Below are 10,806 nucleotides of genomic sequence, written 5' to 3'. Positions count from 1 at the left end.
TAGTGGCTCTACAGTGAAATAAGACAATAATCACTAACCAAAACAGCAATAGACAAGGTATATTGACATTAGGGAGAGGCATGTGTAGCCGAGTGATCATAGGGTCCAATGAGTAGCACTAGATGAGTCAGGGAGCCAATTCCGTAGTCGCTGCTACGATGGGCGAGCTGGAGACACGGCGATTCAGACAGCTAGCGGGCCCGGGGATAGCAGATGGACATCCGGCGACGTCACAACGGAAGAGCCTATTGAAACCACCTCGGACGGTTACGTCGGCAGACCAGTCGTGCTGGATCGGCGGGGCCCCGTGTCGGCAGTAAAGGGTCCAGGCCAATTGGCAAAAGACGTAATGTGGCCCAAGAATTGGCTGGTGAACCTCTTTGGCTAGCTCCAGAATAGCTCCAGGCTAACTGGTGCTTGCTTCGGGACAGAGACGTTAGCCAGGAGTAGCCACTAGCTGCTAGCTAGCTGCTGTGATCCGGTGTAAAGGTTCAGAGCTTGCGGTAGGAATCCGGAGATGTGGTAGAGAAAAAGCAGTCCGATATGCTCTGGGTTGATATCGCGCTGTGCAGACTGGCAGGAATGGACCGGGTTGAGGCTGGCTGATGTTCGAGTTAACGGTGAGGACCGCTAGCAGTGGTTAACTGACTACTAGCTAGTTAGCTGGCTAGCTTCTGATGGGGGTTCCTGTTCAAAATTATAAAAATAGCAGAACCATACCACATTGGGTGAGGTGGGTTGCAGGAGATTATATTCAGTCCGTAGATGGAAAGTGAGATTAAAATACAAACAAAATATATACGAAGAAGACGATATTTACACGGGACAGGAGGGGACAAGACAAAAACACACGTCCAACTGCTACGCCATCTTGGACAGAAAGCTTTAGTTCGTTCACACACACACTGAATTAGAGGATGATGCATCTGGAATTTATGGAGATTGTGCTCCTATTAGAGAGACAGTGAGAGAGACAGTCCCTTTGTTTAGGGTTCTTTAATATTGATTGGAGATTAACAATGTTTGCAATTCTGTGCCATGTCACTGTTAAGGTTTTCTTCCGGTGAAGGAGAGAAGGACCAATTACCCACGAAACACTCAAAGAATATGGCTGCCTAAATATGGTTCCCAATCAGAGACAACGATAAACACCTGCCTCGGATTGAGAACCACTCTAGGCAACCATAGACTTACCTAGACAACAATACTACACCACAATCCCATAACCTACAAAACCCCCAAGACAAAACACACCACAATAAATAACCCATGTCACACCCTGGCCTGACCAAAATAATAAAGAAAACACAAAATACTTAGACCAGGGCGTGACAGAACCCCCCCCCAACCCAAGGTGCGGACTCCCGGCCGCACACCTAAACCCATAGGGGAGGGTCCGGGTGGGCGTCTATCCACGGTGGCGGCTCCGGCGCGGGACGTGGACCCCACTCCAACAAAGTCTTATTCCGCTTAATATGCGTCCTTAGATATGCGACCCTCGCCGCCAACCTTGGCCTAGTAACCCTAACCAAGGGTTAGGACTGAGGGGCAGCTCTGGACTGAGGGGTAGCTCGGGACTGAGGGGGAGCTCGGGACTGAGGGGGAGCTCGGGACTGAGAGGAAGCTCGGGACTGAGAGGAAGCTCGAGACTGAGAGGAAGCTCAGGCAGGTAGATGGCTCTGGCAGATCCTGGCTGGCTGGTGGTTCTGGCAGATCCTGGCTGACTGGCAGCTCTGGTAGATCCTGTCTGACTGGCGGATCCTGGCTGACTGGCGGATCCTGGGTGACTGGCGGATCCTGGCTGACTGGCGGATCTGGAAGATCCTGGCTGACTGGCGGCTCTGGCTACTCCATGCTGACTGGCGGCTCTGGCTGCTCCATGCTGACTGGCGGCTCTGGCTGCTCCATGCTGACTGGCGGCTCTGGCTGCTCCATGCAGACTGGCGGCTCTGGCTGCTCCATGCAGACTGGCGGCTCTGGCTGCTCCATGCAGACTGGCGGCTCTGGCTGCTCCATGCAGACTGGCGGCTCTGGCTGCTCCATGCAGACTGGCGGCTCTGGCTGCTCCATGCAGACTGGCGGCTCTGGCTGCTCCATGCAGACTGGCGGCTCTGGCTGCTCCATGCAGACTGGCGGCTCTGGCTGCTCCATGCAGACTGGCGGCTCTGGCTGCTCCATGCAGACTGGCGGCTCTGGCAGCTCCTTGCAGACTGGCAGCTCTGGCAGCTCCTTGCAGACTGGCAGCTCTGGCAGCTCCTTGCAGACTGGCAGCTCCTTGCAGACTGGCAGCTCCTTGCAGACTGGCGGCACTGGCGGCTCAGGACAGACGGGAGACTCTGATGGCGCTGGGCAGACGGGTAGCTCAGGCGGCGCCGGACAGGCGGGAGACCCCGGCGGCACCGGACAGGCGGGAGACCCCGGCGGCTCCGGACTGGCGGGAGACTCCGGCGGCGCCCGACAGGCGGGAGACTCCGGCGGCACTGGACAGGCGGGAGCACCTGTAGGGATGAGACGGAGAGACAGCCTGGTGCGTGGAGGTGGTACCGGATAGACCGGACCGTGCAGGCGCACTGGAGCTCTTGAGCACCGAGCCTGCCCAACGTTACCTGGTTGAATGCTCCCGGTCGCCCTGCCAGTGCGGCGAGGTGGAATAGCCCGCACTGGGCTATGCAGGCGAACCGGGGACACCATGCGCAAGGCTGGTGCCATGTAAGCCGGCCCAAGGAGACGCACTGGAGACCAGATGCGTAGAGCAGGCTTCATGGCACTTGGCTCGATGCCCACTCTAGCCCGGCCAATACGCGGAGCTGGTATGTACCGCACCGGACTATGCACCCGCACTGGGGACATCGTGCGCTCCACAGCATAACACGGTGCCTGCCCGGTCTCTCTCGCCCCCCAGAAAGCACAGGAAGTTGGCGCAGGTCTCCTACCTGGCTTCGCCACACTTCCTGTATACTCCCCCCCAATACATTTTTGGGGCTGACTCTCGGGCTTCCATCCGCTCTGCCGTGCTAGCTCCTCAAAATGCTGCCTCTCTGCTTTCGCTGCCTCCAGCTCGGCTTTGGGGCGGCAATATTCCCCTGGCTCTGCCCAGGGTCCTTTCCCGTCTAGGATCTCCTCCAAAATCCTATAATCCAGACTTTGTTGCTCCTGCTGCCGCTGCCTGTCACCACGCCGCTTGGTCCTGTTGTGGTGGGTGATTCTGTTAAGGTTTTCTTCCGGTGAAGGAGAGGCGGACCAAAATGCAGTGTGGTTATTTCGATACATGTTTAATAAAATATAAACACGAACAAATACAAAACAATAAACGTACCGTGACAACCTAAACAGCCTATTCTGGTGCAAACTAACACAGAGACAGGAACAATCACCCACGAAACACTCAAAGAATATGGCTGCCTAAATATGGTTCCCAATCAGAGACAACGATAAACACCTGCCTCTGATTGAGAACCACTCTAGGCAACCATAGACTTACCTAGATAACTATACTACACCACAATCTCATTACCTACAAAAACCCCAAGACAAAACACACCACAATAAATAACCCATGTCACACCCTGGCCTGACCAAAATAATAAAGAAAACACAAAATACTTAGACCAGGGTGTGATAGTCACTCAGCTTTGATTATCCAATTAACTGTCCATTTTTCCATACAAGAAGTGGTCTGAAAATAATAAACATGAATACAATGGCATCAATACTAAGACAAGCCACATTCATTTAGCAATAACAAACAAGATATATAGCTCTCATCTGATAAAATAACCCAATGACTGAAACGAAAATACAAGTAGCTAGCTACATCAGACTAACCAGCTAACAATGCCAGATAGCTTGCATAAAAATGAGATACATAATGCTGGAATAATGACGCAAATATACTTAAACTAACGTTATTGACAACTTTGTCATTCAAACATATACCTTACTTACAGTTTTGTATTCACGCACAGCGATGAATAAATTGGTCAGAAAGGAAATGATGTCCAAAACGGAGATTTGTGTTCACAACAGTAGGTGGCGAGCTGCACTTGGTAATGAACTAAACACCCTAACAGCTTATGATAGCTTTGACATCATCACTGAGTTCTTAAAGGGACAGGCTTTCTTACACAGCTGCCCCAATTGTCTGCTACAACATTTTAACCAGATAGAAAGTATGTTCTAGGTGACCAGGTTCTTCTGCATCGTAATCGAGGATGGCTGGGAGCTGCACCAGCCGGGCCACTGGTCGTAGGTAAGTCTAACACTTGGCCTGGATAGCAGCAGTCCTAATACGTCCATCAGCTCCAGGGTAAGTTTGATTCACCTTCCCGACAGACCAGAGAGCTCGAGGGAGCTGATTGTTCACGATGAGAACCACTTGATCCACAGTAAGTTTCCTCCCGTCCTTACTCCACTTCTGTCTTTCCTGTAGACTTGGCAAGTTATAGCGAACGAACTGGGACCAAAAGTGATCGGCAAGGACTATATCTCCAGCGGCGTTTCACTAGGATGTTACTGGAGTCATTCAAAACCTGAGGAAGAGATGCATCATAGTGTCCCATGAGTAGGAGGCTGTAGGAGGCTGTGTGACGGGATCTGGTTTCGCGACATCGGAGATGTTCCTTCAGGTGGGGGGCCATCACTTTGAAGGCCTAACGCAGTTGTCTGTCTCTTCCAACGAAGTTCATACCATTGTCCGAAAGAAGCTCAAAACGCTTGCCTCGATGTGCAATGAAGCATCTTAGAGACATCAGGTAGGTCTTGGCATCCAGGCTCTCCAGGAGGTCCAGGTGGGTGCAGCGGCTGCGCAACACTTTTGTAGACGATGCCCCATCTCTTTTCATTGCGTCATCCGATATTTATGTTGAATGCTCCGAAACAATCCACTCAGGGACAGTAGACGGGTGGCTTGTACAGTCGCAGACGAGCAGGAGGTAGGTCTGCCATTTGTATTTGTATTTATTATGGATCCCCATTAGCCAAGGCAGCAGCCATTCTTCCTGTGTTTTGCCAAAATTAAGGCAGTTATGCCATTTTAAAAACATTACAATACATTCATAACAAAATTCACAACACACTAAGTGGATCTTTAGGTTTTACACGCTATCTTTGGCATTGCAAACAGGTGTGCTGAAACTCCCAGATGGCTTCCCTTCCCCACAGAATCCAGTATCTATGATACAGTTCCGCCAGAACCCTCTCTGGGCCGGGATGGAGGTGAGTCTTGTCGAAATCTTGAATGAGTAGCTTGGTCAGCGGATCCAAGATGATGGGGTGCATAGCATCCAGTCTACCGCCAACTCTAAGGAGTCTTGAATCCTTATCATACTCAGGAGACAAGGGACCCAGATGACTGTTAGAAGACCGGTTTGACATGTTGGCCTTGACCCCTTCAGGAAACTATTCCATCTGAGCTTGCTTCAGGAGGAGATTCTCTATGTAGTCTGCTGCTTCGCTAGGTGAACTGGAGAGTGGATTGGCATAAGTTCTGGGGAGTTCCACCTGGACAAGGTCAGGAATGTCTTGTTCCCAGACAAGCCATCTGTCCAGCAGGCTCTGAGGTTGAATGTAGTCGTCCCAAACTATCCCTTCCTTCCACAGGTCCTGGATGAGTACCTTGGCTCAGCTTGTGAAAGGCCTAGTGAGTCGTATTGATGGGCGAGCATGCTATAGATATTACTCATTGTAGGTTTGGAGCTCTCCACAGTGCAGTGCTTGTATCCCAAGGAGTCTCTGAGGCAGTTCCAACTTAGCCCCAGGGTTGGTTCCTGGAGATCCGTGCTATTTTGGGAAAGCCACAGTTCTCTTCTTTCCTATCTTGCCCCGGGCAGTAGGTGCTCGATGACAGCTGGTACATTGCTAGCCCACTGGTGTATCTCAAAGCCTCCAGTATGGAGCCACTGCCACAGTCCATTAACAATGTTTCTTGCAAGCCTCCCGGGTGGCGCAGTGGTCTAAGGCACTGCATCGCAGTGCTAGCTGTGCCACCAGCTCTGTCATAGCCGGCCGCGACCGGGAGGCCCATGGGGTGACGCACAATTGGCCCAGCGTCGTCCGGGTTAGAGAGGGTTTGGCCGGCAGGGATATCCTTGTCTCATTGCGCACTAGCAACTCCTGTGGCGGGCTGGATGCAGTGCACGCTGACCAGGTCGCCAGGTGTACGGTGTTTCCTCCGACACATTGGTGCGGCTGGCTTCCGGGTTGGATGTGCATTGTGTCAAGAAGCAGTGCGGCTAGGTTGGGTTGTGTTTCGGAGAACGCATGGCTCTCGACCTTCACCTCTTCTGAGTCCATACGGGAGTTGCAGCGATGAGACAAGACTGTAACTACTACCAACTGGATACCACGAATGTGGGGAGAAAATGGGGTTAGAAAACACTATGTTTCTTGCTTCATCGGCAGAGGGGATGCTTCAAAGGCAGTTATCCACGTAGAATGACTCCTCGGCGGACTTCACAAGCTCTTGGTTGACTCCTATGTTGTCCTGAATGTGTCTTGCTGAGCATAGATGGCGCAACAGGGACTACAAGTTGTGCTGAATCGCAAGACCTCCCACTCATAGATGCTCGGTTCTTCAGTTCTATTCATGTTCCGAGGTGAGCTGGGGGATGTCTTTCTCTCTGTGAATGGGGCCGCATGGATGGGTCAGGTGCGTTCTCATGTGTTGGATCTATATCTTCTGGTGGTTAACTCAATCCGGCTTGAAGGACCATGAATTAGAGGATGATGGCTCTGGAATTTTTACACTGATTGAGTAGTAAGTTATGGGGATTGTACTCTTATTAGAGAGATGGTGAGAGAGACAGTTCCTCAGTATATGGTTATTTAATGTTGATTGGAGATTAACAATGTATGTTTTCTGATATGACCTTAAAAAATCTATGCTTGTTTTCTCATGCACCATTGACCCAGGAAAATGTGCCCTAGTGGGTGTCAATCCCCTGGACATTCATGTGGCAGAGTTTAAACACTATGTCCAGAGAGAGACAGAGGTGGTGAAGGTGGCTAGGGATGTGGTGAAGGAGCTTGAGGAGCTGCCATCTTATGGCCCACTGGCCCTGGCTGAGGTGGGCTAGCTTGGTTATATCTAGAAACACTTTCTGTTTTTGTTTTACTATTCTATTAGAAAACAGTACAACATTAATATCAATTCATAGGGACTAAGGGCCCTTTCGTAAAATGTGTTTAAGATTGGAAAAACATTATCAGGTTCTTGTTTTTTACATTGGAACATTTGTTTTTGTTTCTATGCTACGTGTGTTTGAGGAATTGCATACAGTATATCTCTACGAGGCCCGATTCCGTGTGTAAGAGTTGCCTCAGAAACTCCTTCTTCTGCGTCTTTCTCTGGAGTACCGCCTGAGGGAGTCCTCTCAGGAAGCCATCCAGGAGCCTGTCACTACAGGATCCCCTCCCCCCGCGGGACAATGAAAAGTTGTTTCTCCCTTTCCTCCTCAACCTCCTCATCCTTACTTAAGCCGGCCTCCCTAACAGGTAACCACTCTCTTCAAACCTTACAGATATTTTATGTATGTTTATGGATCTGAGATAAAAGCAGAATGATAATATTTTTTTAAGGTCTGTTCTCCTGATAAATGTAACATTTTACAGGCACATTTGAGGTCAGGCTTCTGGGATGTGAGGACTTGCTGAAATCCTTGCCAGGACGAGGCCAAATAACCAGCGCATCATCTGCTCCGGATAGCCCAACAGATTCCAAAGTTGACAGCCAACCTGATCACACAGAAGACCTCTTCTGTAAGTTCCTGTATAAAGGACCTTATCCCTACTCATCCTTATTGCTATATTGAACATCCACTACCTCCTCCTCTCTTGCGGGGAGTGTACTGTGTATGTACGGTATTAAGTGCCCAGAGGGCTTGTGACTTCTTTGTTGAAGCTGTGGTTGCCGTGTTTGAATATCCCAAGTACTGTCCCTGTAGAACCAGCTCTTCTACATGTTATTGAAGTCAAGAAAATACAGGACAGTAATATCTGACTTTGTGTCTGGCAGTGGAGATGAGTGCAGTGTTGAAACTGGATAACAGAGTGGTGGGTTGCACCCACTGGAAACCCCTGAACAAGCAAGCTTCAGCATCCAATTGGAGCAGGCAAGTAGTGTCAATAGAGTGGGCAATTGATATTCTCATTGAAGTGGAAAGGATGACTAGTAGAGCTAGTTCTTTTACAGAACACCAGGAGGAGCCATTGTTCTTCCCCTACCTGGTCGTATGGGAACTCAATGGAATGTGTTGTACATAGTCTGAATTTGTCTGTATTGGTAAAAGGTCATATTAAATCTCAGTTGGTACACTGTTCACTGAGGTGTGATTTGTTTATAGTTCCGAATATGAGATGGCATAGCCACAGTGCGGCCTATCAATCAGATATCCATATGTTACACACTACTTCATTTTCTGGTGGCTTTGCAGATTAATTTAGTCAAACCTGTGATTGAGCGCCAACCCAATCAAAGGTGCATTTTTTCAAAAGAGAAAGTTACTCTGTGTCACCTGCTTTGACCCTTTAGTCACAGATCGAATAGGCCTACTCATGTTACTGTTGATGATATTGTGTTGATGGATTGAACTCAGTGTTCTTTTCCCTCCACTCAGGGAAGAACTTCCTAAGTGTTGCCCAGATGAACAGGAACTTTGCCACATGGGGCCATCTGATGATGAGTGTCCTGCCTCAATGCAGTTCCTTCACCACTTTGAGTCTGTCTACTTCCTCTGATGTTGTGGTCAACCTGCCACTTTCCACCAATAAGGCCACTCTTAACCCCCTTACTGCCAGGGTAAGAGAAAGCACAGTGCTGCCCATGCAAACACAATACAGACAACGTGTGCATTAAGAACATCAACTGTAAAACAGTTATTGTGTGTTATGTGTTTATAAGAATATTTGGTTATGGGAGTATATGTAATATCATTATCACTGCATGATTTCCCTGACTATATACATGACCAACACTGTGTTTATCTTTTCGCTTAACGTAAGTGAAGAGCAGTCATCTAAAACGTCTAGCACTGACCAGGGAAGATGCATCCTCAACATGATCTCAATAGCACAGAAAACACCACAAATTCCTACTCTGACAGAAAAAGTGGTGAACACCTCTACCAGCTCCACTGAACAGAAAACTGGGGTAGTCAAATGTCATTTTGGTAAAGTCTTGTGCATAGAGTCCTTTAGAAGACTTTGATGAAATGTTATTCAAATGAATGACAGGTTTTGTGGAAATTCTTACATAGGGACCAATTGTTTATTGATTTAAGATGGTTTATTGTTTATTATCAGCGCGCTGGAGAGGTTCCAACAAACTTAATGCACCATAGTGAACGTCAAATACACAGATAAATAACCACAAATACACAGATATGTAATGTTATATAGTTTCAATGACTGGACATAAAACAGAATAAAGCCTTCTCTCTATCAAGCTTTTGCCAGTCTCCATACTCAGGAGAAGATGAAGAGGAGGTGCTTGACAGCATAGTTAATGTTCATTGTCCTGGATGTCTCTCTCCAGACTCCATCTCCATCACTCAAAAGGTAACCACCCCCCTTTTTCTTCTCATTTTGTCTCTCATATTTGTATATATTTGGAAACAGCTCAGAAAGAGTTTTGTTATGAAGATACCAGTGTTTGATTTTAACCCTCACACTGTCTGTACATGCAGCTTCTTAAGAGGAATACAGACAAAAAACTGGGAGCCGGAGAGGGAGACGCAAATTAAGTCAAGGGCGAGCAATTTTTCAAGCTAGTTTTAGTTCAAGTCATTTTCAATCAATGCTTTTAGATATACACTACCGTTCAAAATGGTTTATCATACCTCAGACAGAGCATCCCGGAGTTACGTCTTCACTATTGACGTTGAGACTGGTGTTTCGCGGGTACTATTTAATGAAGCTGCCAGTTGAGGACTTGTGATGCATCTGTTTCTCAAACTATACATGCTAATGTATTGTCCTCTTGCTCAGTTGTGCACCGGGGCCTCCTACTCCTCTTTCTATTTTGGTTAGAGCCAGTTTACGCTGTTCTGTGAAGGGAGTAGTACACAGCGTTGTACGAGAGCTTCAGTTTCTTGGCAATTTCTCGCATGGAATAGCCTTCATTTCTCAGAACAAGAACAGACTGACGAGTTTCAGAAGAAAGTTATTTGTTTCTGGCCATTTTGAGCCTGTAATAGAACCCACAAATGCTGATGCTCCAAACACGCAACTAGTCTAAAGAAAGCCATTTTTATTGCTTCTTTAATCAGAACAACAGTTTTCAGCTGTACTAACATAATTGCAAAAGGATTTTCTAATTAGACTTTTAAAATGATAAACTTGGATTAGCTAACACAACATGCCATTGGAACACAGAAGTGATGGTTGCTGATAATGGGCCTCTGTACTCCTATGTAGATATTCCATTTAATAATCTGCCCTTTCCAGCTACAATAGTCATTTACAACATTAACAATGTCTACATTGTATTCCTGATCAATTTGATGTTATTTTAATGGACAAAAATGATTTTCTTTCAAAAACAAGAACATTTCTAATTGACCCCAAACTTTTGAACAGTAGTGTAGATGCATCAACCGTATCTTTGAGATATATATATATATTTTGTAACTTAACCCATATGTACTGTATCTATTTGACCAACAGACTATAGACTGGGATGCACTGCTAGCAAAAAAATGTAAACCTCAGTTTCTGCCAAAAATCAAGAAGTCTGTGGATGTCAGTAACTTTGACAGCGACTCTCCAGCCGACCCGGCCACCTCCTCCCGTGTCCTGCAGCCTCTCCCCTGA

General features: G+C 47.7%; 1 pseudogene; it reads left to right on the top strand.

Annotated features, from left to right (window-relative positions):
• The first annotated feature begins 6,633 nt into the window (after positions 1-6,633).
• LOC139390240 (serine/threonine-protein kinase N2-like) lies at positions 6,634-10,806 on the top strand (annotated as a pseudogene).

The sequence above is a fragment of the Oncorhynchus clarkii genome, chromosome 30, assembly GCF_045791955.1.
Source record: "Oncorhynchus clarkii lewisi isolate Uvic-CL-2024 chromosome 30, UVic_Ocla_1.0, whole genome shotgun sequence".
NCBI classification, from domain to species: domain Eukaryota; kingdom Metazoa; phylum Chordata; class Actinopteri; order Salmoniformes; family Salmonidae; genus Oncorhynchus; species Oncorhynchus clarkii.
The sequence above is the reverse complement of the archived record's forward strand: the minus strand, read 5'-3'. Positions and strand labels throughout refer to the sequence as shown.